We start from the raw sequence: 23,055 nt of genomic DNA, 5'->3' as shown, positions 1-23,055 counted from the left end.
AGCCCATCCCATCCTCAAGAAGAAAGAAGTCAGGCTAACATTTTTTCTGGGTCCTAAATCTTCCTCTCAGCCTATTTCTTTAATGGTTTAAAGTAAATGACTATCCAGAGGATAATTAGGCACTGTGCTGTCGCATCGTGTCAGGTCACAGCTGGATTTAGTCAGCATTAACCTTTGGGGAGAATTGGAATATCAGTATCATTTAAAATTAAAGACGTGTAAGCAGGCATTTCTGGAGATGTTAGAAAAGTAATTGTCTGTAAATTGTTTGACCTTGAGATTTAATTGCATGCACAACACACATTCTAGCAAGAACCCTGGACTGTGTGTTCATTCTCTTTCACCTCCGTACCTCTCACTTTGCAGAACCCATTAAGCTACCTGTGGATTTTTTTGTAAAATATTAAAGATTGTTTTATACCGAGAACAAAAGCTTTTAAGCAAGACCTCTTGCAAACAAAACTGTTAAACAGCTGTAGTATAGACCTCACCTATTTGAATTTCAGGTTTTTTATACACTTAGAAATGTTTATATATACGTAGAAAACAGTCCCGGTTAAAGAGCTATGTTTAATTTTTATTACTTTTTTTTTTTTTTACTAACAAGTTTGCATATTATGCCTCATTCCCTTTTTCCCTAATGAGACAGCTTATGCTTTCAAAGTCCCTCAAGCTAGGCAAATCTCTCCACTGCTTCCACTGTTAATAATGAAACTTCATAATTATACAAATCCAAGGTGGCCAATCAGCTTCTCAGGCTGAGCCTTTGGGTACCTCATGCATTATTTATGTGGCACTCGGGCCTGTGAACTCACTTGCTTATATTAGAAGCCTAATTAATATTTAATCACACGTAGAGAGGGCACACAAAGCTGCGCGCTAGGCCCTGAAAGAAGTGCAAATAAAAGTGTACACAGGTGCTTGTTTGCTCGTGTGTGTGTTTGTACATGTGTGCTTGCCAGAACATGCACACTCAGACACATGGATTAGAAATACTCCTCTCGGACTGGGAACAAGGCAAGTCTTTGAAGACACCGACACATGCCAATAAAGATGGACAGTTTTGATCCTGACTGCAAACCGGTTTTCTCAGGTGATGCTGAAAACAGTTGAGATCTCAGCAGATTAAAACTAATTCAAAGGAGAACTGTTTAGCTTTCTTGGCTCATGAATTACTTCCCACATGCCTACAGTGCCAGACTCTCCGTTCACACCGGCACTAAGTCATTAGTTGCAAAGGAGTTCTTGTTTTTATGACAGCCCATGAGAAAAAGTAAGAATGCTTCCAAGTACCCAAACTTTTTGGGTATGAGTCATCACCATCTCTTCCCTGGCTTGGGAATGATGAAAAATCCCAGCTGTTAGCTTCTATGGAGAAGAAAGTTGTTGAAACAACCTCATTTATCATTATGATGATCATTTCAGTTGTAGAAGATGGCAATTAGTTACTTGATTTCTTTCCAGAAAACTTTCATGTCAGTTGATGCAGAACAATTTTCATTCTCACCTATCATTGCACTTCTACCTGGAAGATCCTCAGCTGTCTGTTGCTTCCTTTTTGTCTACACAGACAGATCATGCTACAGTATGAAATCTTTTTGATGGGAAGGAAGAGAAATCCATACCTAGAAAACTCTGTAAGTACACCAGTCAAAGCAGTGAGTAATTAATGCAAATTCTACTTAGCACCATGTTGTTCAATGTTAAACAAAACATTTCATCACATTGATACTACTAGTATTTCAACCAACATTTCCAAAGAAGCCAATGACTTTTCTGAGCTATTACCCCTCAGATCATTGCAGTCGTTCCCCACAACTGTACTATTGCTTCTGAGGCAGATGATTAACGACTTCATTTGAACCCTCTTTAAAACACTGTTTTCATTTGTATTTTCACCACCATTCTCTCCCCATAATCAGTAGCAAATAGGACATAGAGACTTTATTCCTAAATCTTCTACTAAAGCATAAGTGTAGCCTTGAAAATGATGGATCTTATCAATATATAAAATGGTTGTGGTGATCAGAGCCTGAAAAAAACAAACTTCGGTTTAGTGGTCAGAAGAGATTTACGGGGAGGACTGTGGATAAGGACACTAGTGAGGCCACACCTGGAGTACTGTGTCTAGTTCTGGGCTTCCCAGTACAAGAGAGATGTGGAGCTATTGGAGAAAGCCCAGTGAAGGGCCACAAAGACTAGAGCACCTCTCCTATATGGAAAGGCTGAGAGAGCTGGGACTGTTCAGCCTGGAGAAGGGAAGCCTTAGGGGGAATCTCATCAATTTGTACAATTATCTGAAATAAGGGAATGGCAAAAAGGGAGCCAGCGTCTTTTCAGTGGTGCCTAGTGACAGGACCAGAGGCACTGGGCACAAACTGAACACAGGAGGGTCCCCCTGAACATCACGAAACACTTTTTTTACTGTGAGGGTGACCAAGCACTGGCACAGGTTGCCCAGAGAGGTCGTGGAGTCTCCATCCTTGGAGATATTCTAAAGCCATCTGGACATGGTTCTATTTTCTTTTTATTTTATTTTATTAATTTTAACTTTAAAATGTAAAGGTAAGAACTTTGCACATTGAATGAAATATTAATTTTTGTTTTGCTGGGATGTTTCCTTTTGAAGATAACAATACGTGAAGTTCCTACTCTACTCCCAACTTAGTTTTGGTTGAAACTATTATCTGAATGTAAGTCAAAGATATAAATATTTTTAGTTAGTTCAAAAATCCATGTGAGTAAAATTTGTTGAAATTATGTCTCACAGCTATGGTAATACTGATCTAGGTTCAGAAACTTTGCAAATCTTTAAACTAGTAATGAATCTTTGCACTCTTGAATGAAGTGTGCTAGACAAATAAAAAGTATTATAATTGTTAGACTATTAAGTGAAGTACTGTGAAACATTGCAACAATTGTTCAAGTGAAGTGATTATTCCTTCTTGTTCTAGTCTCACTTCTCTCTCACAATCCAGATTCCGGAACTTAAACTTGTCATTACATTGACTTACAAAGTAAAACAGCCAATTAATGCACTCTCAAAACCAAGCTGAATTTCAGTGGTGCAAAATACTTCTTGTAAAACAACTTAAAAGATTCAGGAAGCTGTTTGACTACATATGTTTGACACTCAAGTTCTTAAAATCAAACTACTCTTAATAAACCATGAGGTGCCTCTTGAGGCATCACTTCCATTTGTTACAGAGGACCTTTCATAGTAGATTGATAGAAATGAGTTGGCCCACCATGCACTCTATACCATTCCATGTATGTAATACATGCATACACGATATATTGACACCAGTTTTCTAAACACCTCTGGCAATCATTGGAAAAATAGACATGCATATATTAGGTCAGTAATATGTTTTAAATTAAACCAAGTTCCAATTTATTTTTTTTCTCCTTTCAGGGACAAAAGTAGTGAGGGATAAAATGTGTGCCAGGAACCCTGTACCAAACACCTGGCAAATTTATGGGGTTTTGCATCCATTTCCCAGTGCTACAGTCCCAGAGGTGCAAGAAATGAGAAGAAACATTTGTTGTAGTTCCAGGGAGAGTTTACCATTTCATAACTCTTATTTAAGATATTTTCTTTTTAAAAAATAGAATACTTGTAACCACATTTACACCATTTCCTTACAACAAAAGGAATCCAGAATTTGAAATTAACACATTTAATAGGGGACATTCGCTCATTGGGAAGATCTAGATGAATCATGGTGATTTTGTTTTTTTTAAACTCACCTTTCTTTTACACTGTAGCTACTGTTGTAACATCAGACTAGTTAAGTGTAAGCATAGACAGAGTGGAGAATAATATCAGCAGCTGCAAAGGTAAAGTTGTGGGGTTTTTTTCAAAAGTAATAAAAAAATGAGTTGTTTTTGTAGCATTGTGCAAAAATATTTTCCAATGTTTTCCCACATTGTGGTTGTTTGCTAAATGTACCATTATGTCACTAACTTCAGAGTTGAAACTTGATCTCCTTAAGACTTGTCTACTCAACAGGACAATAGAAAGAAAAAATACTAAAAACAATCATCTAACATTACTAGCTTCCATTCCAGTTTCAATACAGGCTTGTTCTATTAACTGTATTCTCTAATGGTTTGGTCAGCCTACCATTATTCAAAGAAAGATGAGGGACCTGATTCTCAGCTGGCATATATCAGTATAGTTTCATTGATCTGAATGGGGCTGTACCAATTTATATCTCCTGTGAATCATGCCCATCATTTCAATCAGAACAATCAAATTATTAGTTTCTTAGTATATTAGCATAAATTGGTAATAACTAAAGAGTGTTCATAATTCTCTACCTTTTTGTAAAGCCCTTTTCAAGCATAGGGACATGCACCTGATAGGAGGCTGAATACATAAGCTGTTGTCACACATGCACCTAATAGTGTTACACAGCACTGCCAAAAACATGGAAAAGATGTAAAGATCTTCTGAATCTACATCTTGCAATGCTCAAGAAATACAAGAGAATTCTTAGCTGAGCTTAAAAGAGCAGATGCTGCTATTTTACAGTACAATATAATGATACTGCAATATTCAATAAATGGCCTAAGATGGTATTAGTTTTATGCTACAGAAAGACTTATGTGCCTTTCCTGGAAAAAAAAAAAAAAAACATGACCCCAGAAGCGGAATATTTGAAAATATCAGTTTTTAACAAAAATAGGATGAAACAGCAGTGAAAGCTTTTACTGTACTATGCCTTGCTAAAAATCTTGACAGTATTTTCAAATCGTCAAGTATTCACCTGCTGTGTTAACAAACTTGGCACCACTGAAGGTGTGCTTTTCCTCAGCCATTACTACTTTTAGGCTGCAGTGTGAAGAAGGGATTTTTCCTCTCTTTGCCTCCAGGGGAACACAATTTGGACACTTCAGTACCTTCACAGAATGGCAGAGAAGAGAAGGAAAACTAATAAAAGAAAACAAACAAATAACCACAAAAAAACAACAAAAACAACCAAACAAGAAAAACAAAACAAAGAAACAAAACCCACAAACATATTTTCTTGTACATCAGTCTAAGGCACAGCAATAATCAAAACCCACCTACAATGTATACCCTTTTTTTTACCCACTTAAAATGCTTGGTGTATCACTTAGTCTTCTGTAACAACCACATATTGCACAAGGAGAAAATCAATTTTAAAACAGTAATTTTGAAGTAAGATATTTTTTTCAGATAAATAAAAGAAGTAGAATAGAAAACAAAATCACACAGGGACAAACGCTCGTCCCAGAGTCTACTCTGCAGCAAATATAAAACGCTAAATATGTGCTGTAAAACTTGAGAGGGAAATCATTGATTCAAAACGCTTGTCCATAGAGTGAGGTGATGCAAGTTAGCAGACATTCTTGAATAGGATCTATTACGTCCGGCTCAGCAAGAGGCATTTCCATAGTTTCCTTCAATTTTGTGTACATCAGCATTTAAATGCACAATAATATCAAGAAGATTCATCAAAAACTAAGAGTCATAAATACACTCGGAAACTTCAAGTTATATCTGCTCTGCTTACAGCTTGCAAAATATCTGAAGAAGCTTCATAAAAAAATACAGACTTTGGGAAACAGAAATTATAATGAAATCACTAAAAACTTCTCTGGACTGAAAAACAAATTTTAAAAAAAGAGGAGAACAAAAGAGAGAATGAAAGAGAAAGGGCAAGAAAAAATAAGAGAGAGAGAAAAACTAAGACAAAAAGAGAGAAAGAATATGAAACTAACCTTACTCCCAGTCAAAATGTCATTCAGCAATCTTGTTTTCATTCCTAGAAAGTACCTGTATTAAACCCATTTTTATTAAAAGTGGGGTTTGCTGCCCAGCTTGACTTTACCTTCTAAATGCATATAGACATACAATCAATTTTTGACTCCTGATCAGAACCATTCATTTCAAATTCTCATTTCATTTTTTTTTTTAATCCAAGACCTGTCTGGCATTTCTATACAAATTTAGGAATATCAAGACCTTGAACTTCACTGCACGTGTTCCCAGTGGGCATTATCAATAACATATTCTTAGATATAACTCTTAAATGCCATATACCTTTTATATACATTTTTCCAGAGTTTTGCTGATGAAAAATAAATAACTGATAAAACTATGAAACTTTGTTGTAAATTAAATTTTTAAGGTACCTGTATTTATACACTTGCATAAGTGCATATCAGGTATGTGCGTCCAAGAATACACTCATATAAGCATTATACTTATGTGTATACATATATATATATATGTATATATATATATATATGTGTGTGTGTGTGTATATATATATATCTCAAAATCTCCAAAACTGATTCAGCAATTAAACAGATTTTTTCCGCAACTAATGCATCAGTAATATAATCGTTGGTAAACTTGATTTCCTCCACTAATCAGCTTTCCTAGTTTCATTTTGAGATTCAAATTCATCATTACACAAAACTTTTATTAATGCAAATAAAAAATAAAAATAAAATCCACACAAAGAAAAACATGATGTGTTCCTTTTGTCTGACTTTTGTAAAACCATTGAAACTTGGTGCTCACTTTAAAATCTCATCTAAGAGGGCTGTCAATTAAAACTATTTGTGCCAGAACCTTCATTCTGAAATGTACGGAGCACAAATTTATTTTAGGCATAGCTTCTCCAGTGTTTCTTCATGGTTTCATATATGCTACACAGGAGCATAATGCACAATACGATACAAGTATTCATGCTTTGGAAGGTTGAGAGACTGAGATCAAATCTGCGGTTTTTCACTCCATTTTCCTATGAGTGTCTCACATAGTTTAAGTACTAGTGATATTTGCTACTTGGATACATTTACATACAAATATTTCTTCTGCTACACTCCCTTGAAAGTCAATGGGAGGTTTTCTGTTGACTTCACTAAGGTAAGGATGATGCACTACATAGCCAAAAAAGACACTCTTCTTGATGATGCACAGCTGGTGTGCATACACTCGTTTTCCAAGTTTTACTCTTTTACCACCTCCCTCCCTCTGAGACTAGAGAAATGCAATAGAGTCTGTGTCTTCCATACAACCTCTGTCTTAAATAGTGCAGAAGGGAACAAGAGAATGAAACAGAAGTAGCTGGCACTATATCCTCTATTCCTGCCACCTATCAGTACAATAAAAAGTCCTTTTTGCAGTATAGAGGCAAGACTCACGTGCAGTCTACATTACAATAGTGATAAAAATAAAGGAAACAAGCTGACTCAAAATACAACTGTGTGAAAGAATCCCAACATACATTTGATCCCAATGTGTACCTCTGATGTATAACTATATTTAAAATCTGCTCTCTAATATTTATTGAGTGCAATGCTATCACCTAAAAATGCAAAACTAGAACCAAATTAAGCATTTCTTCGCAAAATATTTTGGTTAAGTTAGAACTGGCAAAACTCTCGTACATGCTGGGCATAACTTCACTATATTTAATGAGTTTTAATTACAGAAACTTTAAGTCAGTGGTTTTAAGAGAAACCATAACAGTAAGTTTCAAAAGAACTTTTCCCCTACACTGTTTCTGTGGGTAAGTTAGCTGGTACAGAATGTGAAATGGAATAGTATTGCAATCAATGTCAAGAGTTTAACATTTTGGATTTTAGACACTAAATGTCATTCGAGAGTTACACTTCGAAAAAGTGCATTCCAGTTTGATATTTAATTGGCAGCCTTTTCCATAGTTGCAATTTTCCTACTTTGCTGCAAAGCATCTGCATATTAATAAGTAACGATATTTAATGAGCGGAAGCACTCCAAAATAACACACTTAACTCACTGTCTTTATTCATGTATCATATAATAGCAAAAATGTACACTTACGCCAAAGGGAAGTTATGCCTTTAAACTGCAACTCTAAATTGCAACTAACATGCTGAAGTGAGGATGTCACAGTCACACATAATTACGATTTCTACAGGAGCCTGTTTCCTGTGGTGACAGTAGCATATTTAAAAGATAGCATTTTCAGCCTTTGATGTCACTTTTTTCGTACAAAACTGTTTTTTCACTAAAAGCCCCATTCAGTTGCCCAGCCTTAACCAGTAAAGCACTTAAGCATATACCTAGATCCTATTTATTTCAAAGGAACTTAAGCACATTATTATGATTATTTTTTTTTCCTGAAAAAGAATTGAACTTTACGTTTCAAATGCTTTGTCACATGGGAGCCTAAAATAGGAGCACAACTTCTAACTGCAATACTATTATGCTCCCAACTACCTGGGAATTTTAGTAACAACAAGTTTTATCACATTTTACAGGTACATTTTTCCAAATACTGTTTTAGTATCACCTCGTCTTATCACATAGCACCTGCGCTAAGCTTATTACATGCCAACAAAAAGTTTGAAAAAACATTATGCTTAATCATATTTGAATCTTTAATACTTCACCAGTGCTCCTCATGGCTTAAGGACCATAAGCTTTAAATATCACAGAAGCTTTTTTTTTTTCATATTTGAAATCAGAATGCTAAGAAAGGCACCTGCTGCTTATACAACAGGTTGTAAACCAGAAATTCACAGAGAAGCTAGGGGAAAAAACCTTTCCTATATCTCCTGCATTTCTCTTTCCATCTTTTGCATTTTCTTATTCATAATCACTGTAATAAAAAAGGTGTTTTCTTGGATAAATATTACAGAACAGAGAATACAGTGTGATTTGCTCTCTTATACCACCAATTTTGTTTCCAGCATCCTAGCTATAAATAGTGCCAGATTGTACAGCAACAGAAACTGTCATCTGTTCCTCTTGTACAAAATACCTCTGTGCTACTCAAAACCCGAGGAAACCCTTTCTAAGCAACCGTGTCATCGAAGTCACCCTTTACAGAAATACTTACTCTAATACCTCAGTGTTGGTTGTTGGTTTTTGTTTTTAATTAACACGCACATTACAACAGTTTGTAGTGGGTTTAATATTCATGTTCTAAGGGTATCAGATTGGGAAGGCTCTGTCATCATCATTTTTCCAACAGGAACTAGGGAGCAGTTTTCCTCAGGGCCCTTCAGTGATTTTCATGACCGGGGTAAGACCAGAGCAGATGCTGAGGTACAGATAATGCATTGCCTCTTCTTCACAAGCCAACCTCACTTTCTTTCTTAGGAATTGAGAATTTAGAAAGGTATTGTCTGTTTCTCACTGGGCCACAGACTTCCTGTTTGGAGCTTGAACAAATTGTTTTACTTATTCTACCTCTCTCTGGTTCTCATATCTGAAAAGCAGAGATAAAAGCAACAGGAGCACTTCAAGGCTTAATTCATTTAAGTCGACAAAAAACTTTCAGGTCAATGAATGTAGGCTGCTACTGATTAACACATTAAAAGTTTCTAAAATGTATTTGTGATCTACTTTAACTGATGCAAGGTGTTTCTAAAATAGAAGCAACAGGAAAATTTAACACTATGTCACCGCTGTACATGTCCAGTTTATAGACCAGTAGCTGTAACTGGAAGCTATTAATGTGTTTCTTCTGTTTGGGCTGTGTGCCAGAGTACTAACATACACTTCAGGAATAACCTTCTTCTGATGGAAAGTTGAAATAAAGCTAAATGCAATATAAATACATACTTTGTGTTTATACACACATACACAGTACACATACAGAAAATATGTGCATGGAGATAGTAGTCCAAAGAAGGAAAAAGGTTTTCCCTTGATTGTGTTACAAGGCCATAATTCCTCAAGCTCAATGACAAATGTTGTAGAAATGCTCTGAAACAAAATGCCTGTAATTAACTAATATATTACTTTATATAGGATCCTTTGTTTAATATATGTCTTCATATTAATGCACCATGGTTAAAAGGAAATAAAATAGTTAGCAGAGGAAGAAAAGACATATTTGTATTTTTAAAAATAATAAAATCTGCTTTATTCCAATAGCGTTTTTCCTCAGGATTTTTTCCTTTTAAAAATAAAAATTCCATTTTCCTGTCTGAATTCAAAATGATTGACTGGAGCACAATATTAAGTAATAAATAAAACAGTCCCAGTGCCTGAAAGACTCCTGAATAAAGAGAAAATTATTTTTGGATTTTCCTTCTGATCAGATATGAAATATTCTGAAACGCCACCTCTATAATTTGATAAAAAGCTTGATATCCCCAAATGAAAATAGGATTCAGCACTTTCATTTTTCTGTCTCTAAAGGAACCTCTAGGTAAACTGATTTTAAAAAAATGAAAATCTCAAGCATAAAGGTGGGAGTAATGAAGCAAGTTTAAATATGCGCTGACCTTTGAAATGAACTGCATTCCATGTTGTTTGGCCAAGAAGCTGGCTGTGTTGCTGTCTCCATCAATTTCCACAGCATAAAAGATGTGGGTTTTGGAGCTGCCCTGCTCTCTGGTGGATGTTGATAGGCATCGCTGCAAACACACCAGTGCTGATAGTAACAGCCATACGTTCATTGCTCTGAAATACAATATTAAAAAGAAACCCACAAGGGAGGAAACTGTAAGCACCATCTATTGTTGTTGTTGTTGCTCACTGTAAGAATTTACCCAGAAGTGGCTCTATTTTATTTTCTCCTTCCGCGCTTAAAAAGTAAAATCCTACAATGTTTTATTTAGTAGCAATATTAAGTTAAGAAGAAGAAAGCAAAGCAAAACATACTGGTTTTGGAAACTATGAGTATTCTGCTGTTTGACAGAATCTAAAAGCAAAGTAATATTATGTTATATGATTTTATGCATATGAATTCAAACCCAAAAATGTACACTATTTTGCAGCTTTAGCTTTGTAATAATTTCCTTTTTTTCCACTCCTCTTTTATTATATGTTTATTGAGTTTTATTCAGTGATCTGCTAATCTCAAGCTCTTCACTAGACCTGGAGGTCAAATGCCATTCTCTGAAAAATTTCAGCATTTGATATCAAAATGGAAGATTGCCACCTGAATGTATATTAATTTAAATAATACCAGCTAATCTCAATATCTGTATATCTGTTCTAATTCCTTCTGTAATATATTTTACCAAATATCAGTTAAGAGATAAACTTATGTTCTATCATATATTGCCTAGAAAAATGAATGACAGAATGATGATAAAGTCAAGATCATACATATGAGAAGTACCACAGGTATCTTAATTAGGCAATATTCATTTCTGGCCAAAAATCAATTCCGTACATGGCTAATTCTTAGGCACTAGATCCTGGCTTTAAAAATGTGACAGTCGCAAGTAACAAAACCATCCTCAGTGACATTCTGATGTTTCATGACAGATGAGGAGCATCTTTTAAGTATTAATAGATGTGCTATTAGGTGCAAACAGTGGTAGAAACCTAACTAACTTTTCCACCTACATTCCCATTCTTTTATGTAACTGTTAAGATCTGCACAGTAACTGAATTTAAAAATTAGTTCAAAATGGATGGGACAATATAGTCTCGCATGTCATAGATGGCCATGTTCATTTGTATGCTTGCAATGTTTGCAGCAGCTATTATTCAAATAGTCTTTTAAAACAGCAGTTAGATATAAATTATCAGTGAGACCATATAAATATGTAGAAATAAACCATTGTATCAATCCAATCTTTGAAGATATACATCTGTCTTTCCTAAACCATGTCTTTCAATTGCACCCTTCTTGGAAGTCCAATAATTAACGCAAAGCAGCCAGTGACTGAATTCCACCCACACAGCCAGTAGTAAAATAGCTCTCTTTAATACTAGGTGCAAATTAAGGTTCAACTGAAAAAAAACTGTTTATCTCATATCTTGCAGTCCACAATAATATAAACCTACAATCTTTAATAAACACTACCAGACTGCAAAAATATACTTAAGTTATCTGCTCAGTTAAATATTAAAATCAGATCTTGAATGACTTCCTATCGGCTAGATACTTCTGAAAAGGCCTAGTAAAGCCTATCCTATGGAATCCCTGCAAATTACATGAGGGTGTTTCTGAGAGGTGGGGCATTTTTGTAGCCAGACATACGCAGTCTAAATTACTAAGTTCTTTATCAAATCTTAATTAAATATGTAGTAGGGACACTACTGGTTTTCCACATGGTGTTTTTTGGAACATCAAGGATTGAGGTAGTGGGAACTGCAATTTTTCTGTTGTCTAGCTAAGCAACCAGCTTACAGCCCTATGAAATGAAGCCCAGTAATTAATGGAAAGGAAGCCATGAGGATTATGGAAGATTAAGTTTCAGCTCCTACTTGTAAGAAGACGAAAATTTCATCAAGTATTGTCCAGGCCAATACATGAGGCTAAAGGTTATTTTGTTTGGTGTTTCTTCTGCTAATGCAGGTCTCCTTTGTATTGACTATTTACTTATATGGTCATTGAGTCAGAAGGAAAAATAACATTACAGCTCAGCCTACTCTAACCATGATTCAGAATGGATGACAACCAAGGTCTCTTCCTATCAATTCTAATGCAGTCTAGGCCTATTTTGATTTCCACAGCCAGCTTAGGGCAATGTAGTTGGCCCATATTTAGAGTAAGCCAAAGGCTGAGTAGTGTACAGAGGAACTGGGGCTGCAGGGAAGGAAGGAAGGAAGGAAGGGAGGAAGGAAGGGAGGAAGGGAGGAAGAGAAGAAGGAAGGAAGGAAGGAAGGGAAGGCAGGCAATGTAGACTCACCCTGCATAATTCACACAGAATAAAACATTTCCAGAAGAAAAGATCAAAATCAGTCTACTGAGAATGCTTGAGATCATAAGAAAATTCTTTTATGAAAACAAAAATATGGGTTAATCCCCCTGCAGAGAGATGTAAGGATAAAACACCATATTTTTCAGTAAGGGACTGACAGCACTGCGGTATTGGTAAAAGTGTTTCAGAGATACTCCTCTCCTCTGATACTATATTTCTTGACATTCACTTTACTGGTTTTCAAATCAATATATTTTGCTGGTACTAAAGTAGTGATCTGCAGAACTTATTCATTTTTTCAAGCTGATAGGTTTGGCAAATTTGACCTGGCCTGAATGAAGCCACTCTGTGGATTAATTTTTTGGACTACCAATCAATTTTCTGGGGTAAAAAACAAACAAAAAACCACAAACAAACAAAACCCATGAATACCAACAAAAAAAACAAAACAAAACAAAACCCCAAGCAATAAACAACCAAACAGAAAAACTCCAGAAAAACTTCTAGAGACAACACAATGCAAGCATATCTGAGAGGCATTTCTTCCATACTGGTGGGTTATGCCGTTACTAGAACTGGAAAACGAAATGCTGGGAGATTAAATGGGAAACAATATAAAAAGCAATAATCACTGAGAGCCTCTGCATACTCATGTAAGTTTCAACCACCAGTATAAAATTGGCCATATGTGACATCAAGATGATACTTAAAAAAAACACTTGATTGACAAACTGGAGGGAAAAAAATCTACAATTAGTAAAGTTTTAGATGTCTGCTTCTGAAAACAGATGGTAATCCTGCAAATGTATGTTTTCATAGAAGAGTTATATATTTAATACTTTTCCTTTACACAAAAATACCAATTAACTGCATTCTTGCTCTCCAATAAATTACAAATCCATCTTAAAAAGTGGAGTTGGTAAACCCACTCAAAAATGTCTTCAAAAGCAAAGTCAACAATTTAAAGAATATTTCATAGGTACAAGTAATAATTGGACACCTTCACAATCATGACACTGAAGCAAACCAAAACAGGTGCAGCTTCACCGCAACTATTAGCTCCTGAAAATAAAGTGGGTGCGGAAAACACATTATTTTACCTTTACAAAAATTCCACCTGCTTCTTCATGGAAACCTTTGGGTGTCATCCATAATGTAGATGAGGGATTTAAATTCAGCCTGAGGTAACGAGTTACCCAAACTTGGGCAAGATAATGAGGTTTTGAAAAGTGAAGTTACAAGCTCAGGAGAGGCACGTAATAGTTTAAGATTGTAATAATGAACTATTCCACCTGCCCAAAGTAATCCCGATCCCAAGACTGATCCTATATTTCTCCCATAATGCAGTTTTTCCCTATGTTCCAATCCACATATTGGGACAAGAAAGATACTGTCTCACCTATACTCTCCAAAGGCAGTGCTAAGGGAGGGTAAACTGGAGAGAGGAGGGTCTGTGTGGCAGCAGAATGGGAGGATGGACACCAAGGAGCTGCTGTTGGGCATGACTGAAAGTGATGATTTATGTTAGAAGCCTCAGATTGACTGATGAGAATGACTCGGACTGAGAACTGAGTGCCAGGGCAACAGGACTACTGCTTAAAATCAAAAAAGGGTACAAATGAACCACAGTACCAGGGACTGAGTGAGAGACTGAAATAAAGAAATTATTTGCATACCTGGACTCACTGGGGCCTCAGTTGATATGAAAATAGTTTGTTCAAGGACTTGAAGTTAAACAGAACTAGAAAAGAGTCAGGAATGATCGTGAGTCTGGAAAGGTACAACATCAGATGGAGATACCTGAGTGATTTAGGGAGGTAGAGATTAGAGAAGGGGAGAATTTAAAGAAATACAGAGTGCTGAGGAACAGCTGGTTGCAGAGAAAGAAATGCAGCAAGGACCACCAGCCTGCAGCCAAGATTATCTGGGCAAAAAGACCTGGGGCAAGGATATTAGCTTTGAAGGAGGAAAGGAGAAGAAAGAACAAGTAACAAGTCAAACTTAACCAGGCTGTAGAGAACAAACCAGAAGACTAGCTCTTCTCCACAGCCTGAAACCAAATCCCAACTTCCAAATCTTGCTGTTCCACTGAAGTTGGAAAACACAAAGGAACCAAGTGTCTTAATTTCACTTACTGAGCCACAGAGATAGTTAAAGCCTGGTACTTCAAAGAGTGTGTCTTCCTTCAAACAGCAATGTTCTCTGCTGTGGATGTAAGGATTCCAACCCCATTTATGCCTACGTGAGGATATTAGTAAATTGCCAAACGATGACAATTCTACTCTAATCACCCTGCTAAGAAAACTCCAGCATGAGTTAATCATACACACAACATCTTATATTAAGAAAATTTTACTAAATCCAACATTAAAAATAATAAAATTAAGACTATTGGTGTAAATCGATATTAAAATCAAGAGTCAATAGTGAAAGGTATTTTTAGAAGCTAGGAAGAAGGGCACTTAAAGGCCTGAAAGTAGTCAGAATTCACAACTTATAACAATAAATTCGCATATGGCTGACTGCATACAACACATCTTCTTCAGTATCTGCCTTTATTCAACTTTCACAGTAAATATGATATATTCTAATGTGGGCTCTTGAGGGCTAGTAACTAGTGACATCTATGATTAATGTTATATGAGGGGACAGATCCTATATAGGTCGATGTTTCAACCTATCCTAATTTTCTGTTTCTACAACAATTAATTTTGAAGAAAATGCTTTGTTTCCAACAGTAAAGATTAAACTTTACTTATATCCACTGTAAAGCAATTTAATTTCAAAACACAGGTTTTCACCTTACCTATCATGAAAGAAGACTCATAATTTTATTAAATTATACCAGGGAAAAGAAAAGAACAGATTAAAGTTTTTCTTTTTGGTGTGACAAACACAGTAGTATTGTGCAACTGAAATTCCACAAAATTGAAACCTAGAAATTTTCTAAACTATACATACGCAAGAACAAAATAGGCTTATTTTAAATAACATATCATAAAATTAAGATCAAATAAAAATATAAATTAAATATACAATATCAATTAAATACACAATTTATTGTAACCACCTCGCTCTAGGTCATCAGCTACTACAAAACAGCTGAAGTTATCCTGCAGTGTACTGCAAACTCCACACTTCTTCCATTAGCTGAATCTAATTATAAAAGAAACAAACAAAAAAAACAAACCAAACCAAATGAAAAACAAAACTGTCTACCATTATTCTGGTTTTAAGTTAGAAGTAGAAGACACTACAGTATCATTAAAAACATATACACAATTTATGTATTAATCAAAAGAGTACAAGATTGATACTGGATTTGTAACAGATCTTCACTCAGTAGATCAACCAGGACCAATGCTTCTTGACGGTAGTAGCGTTTCTGTCATTAAGTGCTCGTCACAATAAAGAATATTTTGAAATACCACTGATTCTTTCCCACAAGGTCAGTAGCAAATGAGCATCATGTTTTACAACAACTAGTCTTGAGACTGTACTGGGTTTGTTAAATCAGAGATTTTGGTTAAAATTCTAAATACCAGTAATAAATTCTACAACAAATTAGCAGCTTCCTGAAGTTATTACACAATGCATGCTTATGTTTCTGAGTTGTAATTTTGCTAGGTAGGCTCATACACACCAAAAAAAGATTATGGTGGTGTTTACAGTCACACAGACCAACATAGACAGATGTCAATCTAAATTTCTTGAAGTGATTTAAGCTAAATATAGTTCAATCATATTTAATACCAAAACTAGTTATTATCACCAGAACTATTTGCAAAAATGTTCAAAAAAACAATTATACATGAAGCAATAGTAAATTTCCACTTTTCATCAGAAGTGTCTGCTGGTTTATACAACAAGTAAATCCAACCAGAAAAAAAAAAAAATAAGACTGAAGGTGTTTTGTTTTGTTTTGTTTTAAATGAAAACAATCAACTTTCTTCTTGTATCATCTTCCACTGAGAATAAAACGATCCCTTAATTGCAGTGAGATATTCTTTAGTTTTTGAGGAAGCGCCACAAAGCAGCTGAGCCACACGCACCACTTTCTGAATAGTTTTCTTACAGGCTTTGTATCATATGCTGACCAAGCCCAGTTTTGCTCCAGTTTATGAAATGTGACAAGACCACAGTTAAAGTTGATCTATGCTGCAGGCTATTCATGTTGTCTACTCAGATGGTAAGTCATAATGCCTTGAGTCCGGATACTGTACCTTCTTTGTTTTCTTTCATTTATTTTACTGAAATTTTATAACAACAGAGACAGAGGCAAGAACTAAATTTATGGCATTGTTTCTCCCAGCTAAGAATAAGCACCAAACCATGAGGGTGTATTCAGAAGCCTCTCCTGTGATGTCCTAGACCTGCAGAGACAGTGAGCGCTGTTGATTTTAGTTTTTTCACTGAATGATCACTGAAGTGACGAGCATGTAATAATGCACACATCCTTTTATTGCATTTTTTTTTCTGAGCAATATTTCGGGGGGGTTTTAAAATATATTGGTACTGGCAAACACTTTTTAAAGGATTCTCTTAGAAACTGTCAGCATTTCAGCATTTTCCAGCTTTATCAAAGCACTATCAACTGTACTAGAAACTGAATAGAGTTCAGTTACTGATACAGCCTGGAGTTTACCAGACTTCCAGAGGACATCAGTGAGCGCCAAGGAACTTCAGAAATTAGCAAATTATGTAGATAGTGTTTAATTTTGAAAACAGGGACATTTATGATCGAGTGCACTTTGTCCCTTTAGTTGCTACCATTTTTGCTGGAAAATAAAAACGGGACAACTACACACCACTCCTCAGCTGGATTGATCTCAAAATGTTTTACGAGTCACATGTACAATAACATGAGAATAATAAATAGAAAATTACAATCTTCCAAGCTAAATAGAAGTTGAGAACAATTGTTCTGATTTTAATTTAATCAAACTTGCAAATTCAATCAACTGAAAAATAAGATAGTTCATAAATACAAGGTGGATAAATATTAGAAAGGGAAAGACAATACATTTGTTTGCTCCTATGGGACAGAGAGAGAGAGAGAGCATGAGAGACACAAGTAATTTATTGTTTGTGCAGCATGGAAAGGTTATCCTGGGGTGGCAAAAAATATAATGTGCCATAAAACCAATGTCTCTGTTGAGTCCATGGTTTTTAGTGCCCAGTAGAGTTATGAATTTTAGTTCCAGAATTATCTTTTGAAGGTATTTTGTATGTTTCCCTTGAGCAGCAGGGCTGAGAGGTCAGAAATGAACTGGCTCTTCTGGATTAAAGCAAATGTGACGTAGCTATGCAAGCTGGAATACAAAATTCAATAAGGCTTGTATAGCTATTCTACTTCAAGGTTCTCTTTAATTGCCAAGGGTGTTCACCCCCAAAACCAAAACCAATGCAAAGCCCCCACTTAAACCATTTTCAGCTATTAGAACAGTGTGAAATAACCTTAAACCAGTACTAAATGATAGCTGAAAATTATTTAACTATGATGGTGACAGGACCTTTACAGAAAATGGAAAACCTATATCTGGTATCAAGTACTCACTTCTCCCTGGTCTGACAAAATTGAGAGAAAACCCGGAAAAAGTCTTGAGACAACCTTTTACCTAACATAACTTCAATGAACTCCTGACCTTGTTCTAGAGCACTTCCAGAATACATATTAACCTCAGAGTCATGAAAGATGAGGAATGGCTCAGAACTACTGGTTTAGAAGAACATTTTCCCAGTGTATGTAGGGGCATAACCACTTCAAACATGTTGAAACAACAGTTTGAGGGCTCCAGGATTTCTTTACTGAAGTACCACAAACACCAGTTGTGCTCAGGAAGCACTCCAAGCTGAAGTCCTCCAAGAGATCCTTTGGGGTTTTTTTAGAGAGTATATTCCAGCTGCCAAACCGTATCTCAGACGTTATACTATAGAGGTTTTACCACTGACTAGGTGTTTATCTCGCACTTAAAATTGCCCAAATTATGCTATCACTCAATGGATGATATAATAGATAAATTAAGTGTTCTAAACTACACAGGCTGACATGCTCACTTCTGTGTGCTTCATAGCTAGTCAGTAATAAGGCTGCAAAACTTCTTATGAAAAGGATACAGATATCTGAGAGTACCGAAGGGGAGAAACAGCTTCTCCCCTGACTGTGTTCCTTCAAGAAATGAGAACAATAAACAAAATTGAAAAAGGTAGTTCCAGACAAATTAATGTTACACATTTAATATATGTAAAATATATCTAAAATTTTGTATATGTATGAAAAAAGAAATAGAATAAACAGGAGACATAGCGGAACGGTACAAACAAGGATTACATTAACAATGAGAAAACATTTAAATGACTGAGTCATGCGTTAAGTGTGGGTAAAAATTTAATGAAATATAACCAGGGCAAGTGTAGAGTCTTGCATCTGGGTAGGAACAACCCCCACTTCCATTATAAATTGGGGAATGACCTCCTGTTAGAGAGCAGTGTAGGGGAAAGGGACCTGGGGGTCCTGGTGGACTGCAGGATGACCATGAGCCAGCACTGTGCCCTTGTGGCCAAGAAGAAAAAATGGCATCTTGGCCTGTATTAGAAGGGAGGTGGTTAGTAGGTCGAGAGAGGTTCTCCTGCCCCTCTACTCTGCCCTGGTGAGACCACACCTGGAATATTGTGTCCAGTTCTGAGCCCCTCAGTTCAAGAAGGACAGGGAACTGCTGGAGAGAGTCCAGCGCAGGGCAACAAAGGTGATTAAGGGAATGGAGCACCTGCCTTACGAGGAAAGGCTGAGGGAGCTGGGTCTCTTTAGTTTGGAGAAGAGGAGCCTGAGGGGTTACCTTATTAATGTTTACAAATATATAAAGGGTGAGTGTCACAAGGATAGAGCCAGGCTCTTCTCGGTGACAACCAATGGTATGACAAGGGGTAATGGGTACAAACTGGAACACAAGAGGTTCCCCTTAAATTTGAGAAGAAACTTCTTCTCAGTGAGGGTGACAGAGCACTGGAACAGGCTGCCCAGGGAGGTTGTGGAGTCTCCTTCTCTGGAGACATTAAAAAACTGCCTGGACACATTCCTATGTAGCCTCATCTAAGTGTTCCTGCTCCGGCAGGGGGATTGAACTAGATGACCTTTTGAAGTCCCTTCCAATCCCTAACATTCTGTGATTCTGTGATTCATGAGAGACTTAACCATCACATCTAAAGGTACATTTTCATGAAGCCCAGCAGTCTAACATGAACAACTTAGGCACATAGAATATAATCCTTTTGCTATTAGACCAACAAACTCCTATCCAGCCCTCCAAACTGTGAGCTAATCCAAAGCCTCTTTTAAGGTTTTGGCTTAAAACTAGTATTTCTAGAATACCTTTCCCTCAGTGTCAACTGATACCTGGTCTTTATAGTAAAACTCAATAAACTCAGAGCCAGCTTAACTAGTTGGAGTTGAAAATGACTTTTAACACTTTTTTTCTTTTTTAAAAAAACACCTTAGAAATACCTCTTTCATGTTAATGCTCCTGGTAGTATGATACATAAGAGTAAGAGCAACAAATGATTTCTACATTTTAGTTTTGGGCATTCATTGTCACTGTCAAGCCACTTGTTGGCATTAAGTTTTATTAAAAGATAGTCCATCTATTATACAATTTTTCTTCCCTTATGGGAAAAACAACAGACACTTCAATTAACACCAAAACAGAACTTTCAAGAAGACTAACACAACAATACATTCCCACACAGCTACCCAATAAAAAAATCTAGAGCAGCTCTTAAAACATTTATTTCTCTTTATTCCACCACCAAGGTGAAAATAATCAATCATTCCACACAGTTCTGTGTATATGCCACATGCCTGGGAACATTCAAGGTCAGGCTGAACAGGGCTTTGAGCAACCTGATCTAGTTGAAGATGTTCCTGCTCATTGCAGGGGGCTGGAATGGATGAACTTTGAAGGTCCCTTCCAACCCAAACTATTCTATACCTTCCAGAAAACAGAGGCTGTGTGATATTGTAGAAATTGTGTTAAACTTCGTAATTTATTGAGGAGCCATTGCAGCATGCAAAAAGAATCAGTTATTATTTTGAGAATTTCTGAATTTATGTAAAGCAGAAAGCATTGATTGTTAGTTAAAAAACAAACAAACAAATAAACAAACAAACCAGTAACAAAACCACAAAATTTATGGTAGCATCACCATCACTATGAGGAATGTCATCTCATTGGACACTCCATGGAAGACACTATTTTACATCTAATGAGCTATCCTAAGGCTAATAAAGAACCTGTTCTATCTAGTTGGTCAAAACCAAAGATATTTAAACATATTGCAATAAAGCATAACTCACATCTGTTTTGATCAATAAACAAGGATTCTATATATGGAATACCTGAAAATGGGAATGTAAAAGATCAGAAAGGTGAGGATCATCCTGAAGCTTCTGCAGGATATTAGGTGATTATTTCGTGCATAAACGTCATCATTTTTATCATAACTTACAATATGGACTACATGATATAATAAAAAAATCAGAATGTGAATAATGAAACATGGATGTAAACTCATTCTTCTTTCCATATAAAATGGAAGGAAAAAAAGCCTATTAAAAATAAACTGCTCTTTTTTTGGAAAAGATTGTAAAACAGAATTAGTAGCTCAGAATGTTAGGCTGTCTGATACATGCTAGCAAACGGTTTGTCAAGCCCTTCTCCTAATAGATTTACTATTATTAAGTAGACAAGGGACTAAGATCTTTACAAATGAAAACTATCTGATATACAACCTTTTAGCATCTATTTAATTTATAGGAGCAAAGCAATTTTTTCTTCAAAGTTTACTATCATGACAAAGAAAATTCTAGCCGGAGAATAATTGGTTTTTTGTAACAATTAAAAAAAAAAAAGAAAAACAGCTTTCATTTTCTTCAGATCATTCTCCTGTGAAATATTCTATATAGTCTCAAAGGATACCAAAATCTGAATCTTGCCTAAGAGTCAGTAAGAGCTGGAAGTGCTTCAAAATCACCTTTAGTTCAACAGTTATTTTTACAGTCAATTAAACAGTGGAATTGATGGACTCTGAGAATGCCATATGCTGCCCTCTGTTGAAAAGATGATCATTATGACTTGAGGGCTTAAGGCTGGAAGGACTGACAGAAGGCAAAAATAAGTGGAGGATCCTCTGATTTCAGGGACGTGGATAATTCCTTTAGGGAGAACAGAGATTAAACACTCACCTGGGTAAAGAAAAATTTCACAGAACATATGGTGTATATGTATAAATTATCTTGACAGGAACATGAAGTCAGCAAATTGGTTATTAGAAATAAAACTATTGAGAATTACATTGATTATATTCATAAATGACTTTAGAATGGCTACCTGTCAAGCAGTTTAGATCTAACGTGTAACTTACTTTAAGGACATTGTCACAGAATGAGGGGAATCAAAAAATTATCCTGTCCATACTGTGCTTATTGATTGGTATATATAAATGTATATATTTCAAAGACACTATGAGAAAGTTAGCAATAATGCTGCTGTTAAATGAATAATAAAGTGTTTACACTCACTTTGCAATACTGGGCGTTTTTCTAATGCTTACTGTATCATAACCCAAACAACAGATATACAAAAGGCAGAAAGCACTAAAAAAAACGGGCAGACTGTATGTTACGTCAAATAAAATTATCTTTTTCTATTTCATGGAGCAACAGTCTGAGGATGGTATAATTGAACTTATCAACTAGTAGTCTATGGTTTTAACTGAAAGAAAAGAGAAAGATGCTTAAATATAATTGCTTTAGTAATATTTTCTTCTAAGAAATAACACAGTCACCATTCCTTCTAAGGTAACACAGCATTCCTGCACTACAGTACCATATAGCAACAATAACAAAATTAAATGGTATCTTGGTGACAGTACAATCACATTTCTACTTTTATCTGCAAAACAAAATGTACCACCTAGAATAATGTATAAAAAATGAAGACTGAAGTACTGTTATAGACCATGTTTCACAGGATTTTATAAAAACAGTTGTCCATTTAGCCTAGATTTCCCCTGCTAGACCACTTTGTTATTATGACTGTATACATGAACTTTTTTTCTGAATATTGTCATCTCACTGGCACCATACATGGCACCGGAGGTATAATATAGAGCAGAAATTCACATATATGTTATTGTTCCCTGGGATGATTGCCATAGCAGAATCAGTGCTGTGCATTTTGAAGTGAAGTAATAGAGTGTACAATGGTGAAATTTCTGTTTAAATGATACACTTGATGCCTATTTCCCATAGATGACAGGTATTAACTGGTGTTCACTATCAGCATCCTAGCATGTGATTTATCTTCACCCTATCCCTACCTCCATATATCCAACAGTATAGAAAGTATTAGATTTCTATTA

The 23,055-nt window shown here is 35.8% G+C and overlaps 1 long non-coding RNA gene across 3 annotated transcripts in view; it reads right to left on the bottom strand.

Annotated features, from left to right (window-relative positions):
* LOC135579018 (uncharacterized) overlaps positions 1–23,055 on the bottom strand; it is a 147,225-nt gene that overhangs the window by 91,895 nt on the left and 32,275 nt on the right. For 2 of the 3 annotated variants that reach the window (XR_010471256.1, XR_010471258.1), the window contains exon 3: positions 10,264–10,441. The exons of the other annotated variant lie outside the window; for it this stretch is intronic. This is a non-coding gene — a long non-coding RNA (uncharacterized LOC135579018). The remainder of the gene's footprint in view (positions 1–10,263; positions 10,442–23,055) is intronic. 3 annotated transcript variants of the gene reach the window in all.

Source organism: Columba livia, chromosome 3 (assembly GCF_036013475.1).
Source record: "Columba livia isolate bColLiv1 breed racing homer chromosome 3, bColLiv1.pat.W.v2, whole genome shotgun sequence".
NCBI lineage: Eukaryota > Metazoa > Chordata > Aves > Columbiformes > Columbidae > Columba > Columba livia.
Note: the sequence above shows the minus strand (reverse complement) of the source record. Positions and strands in the feature narration are given on the sequence as shown.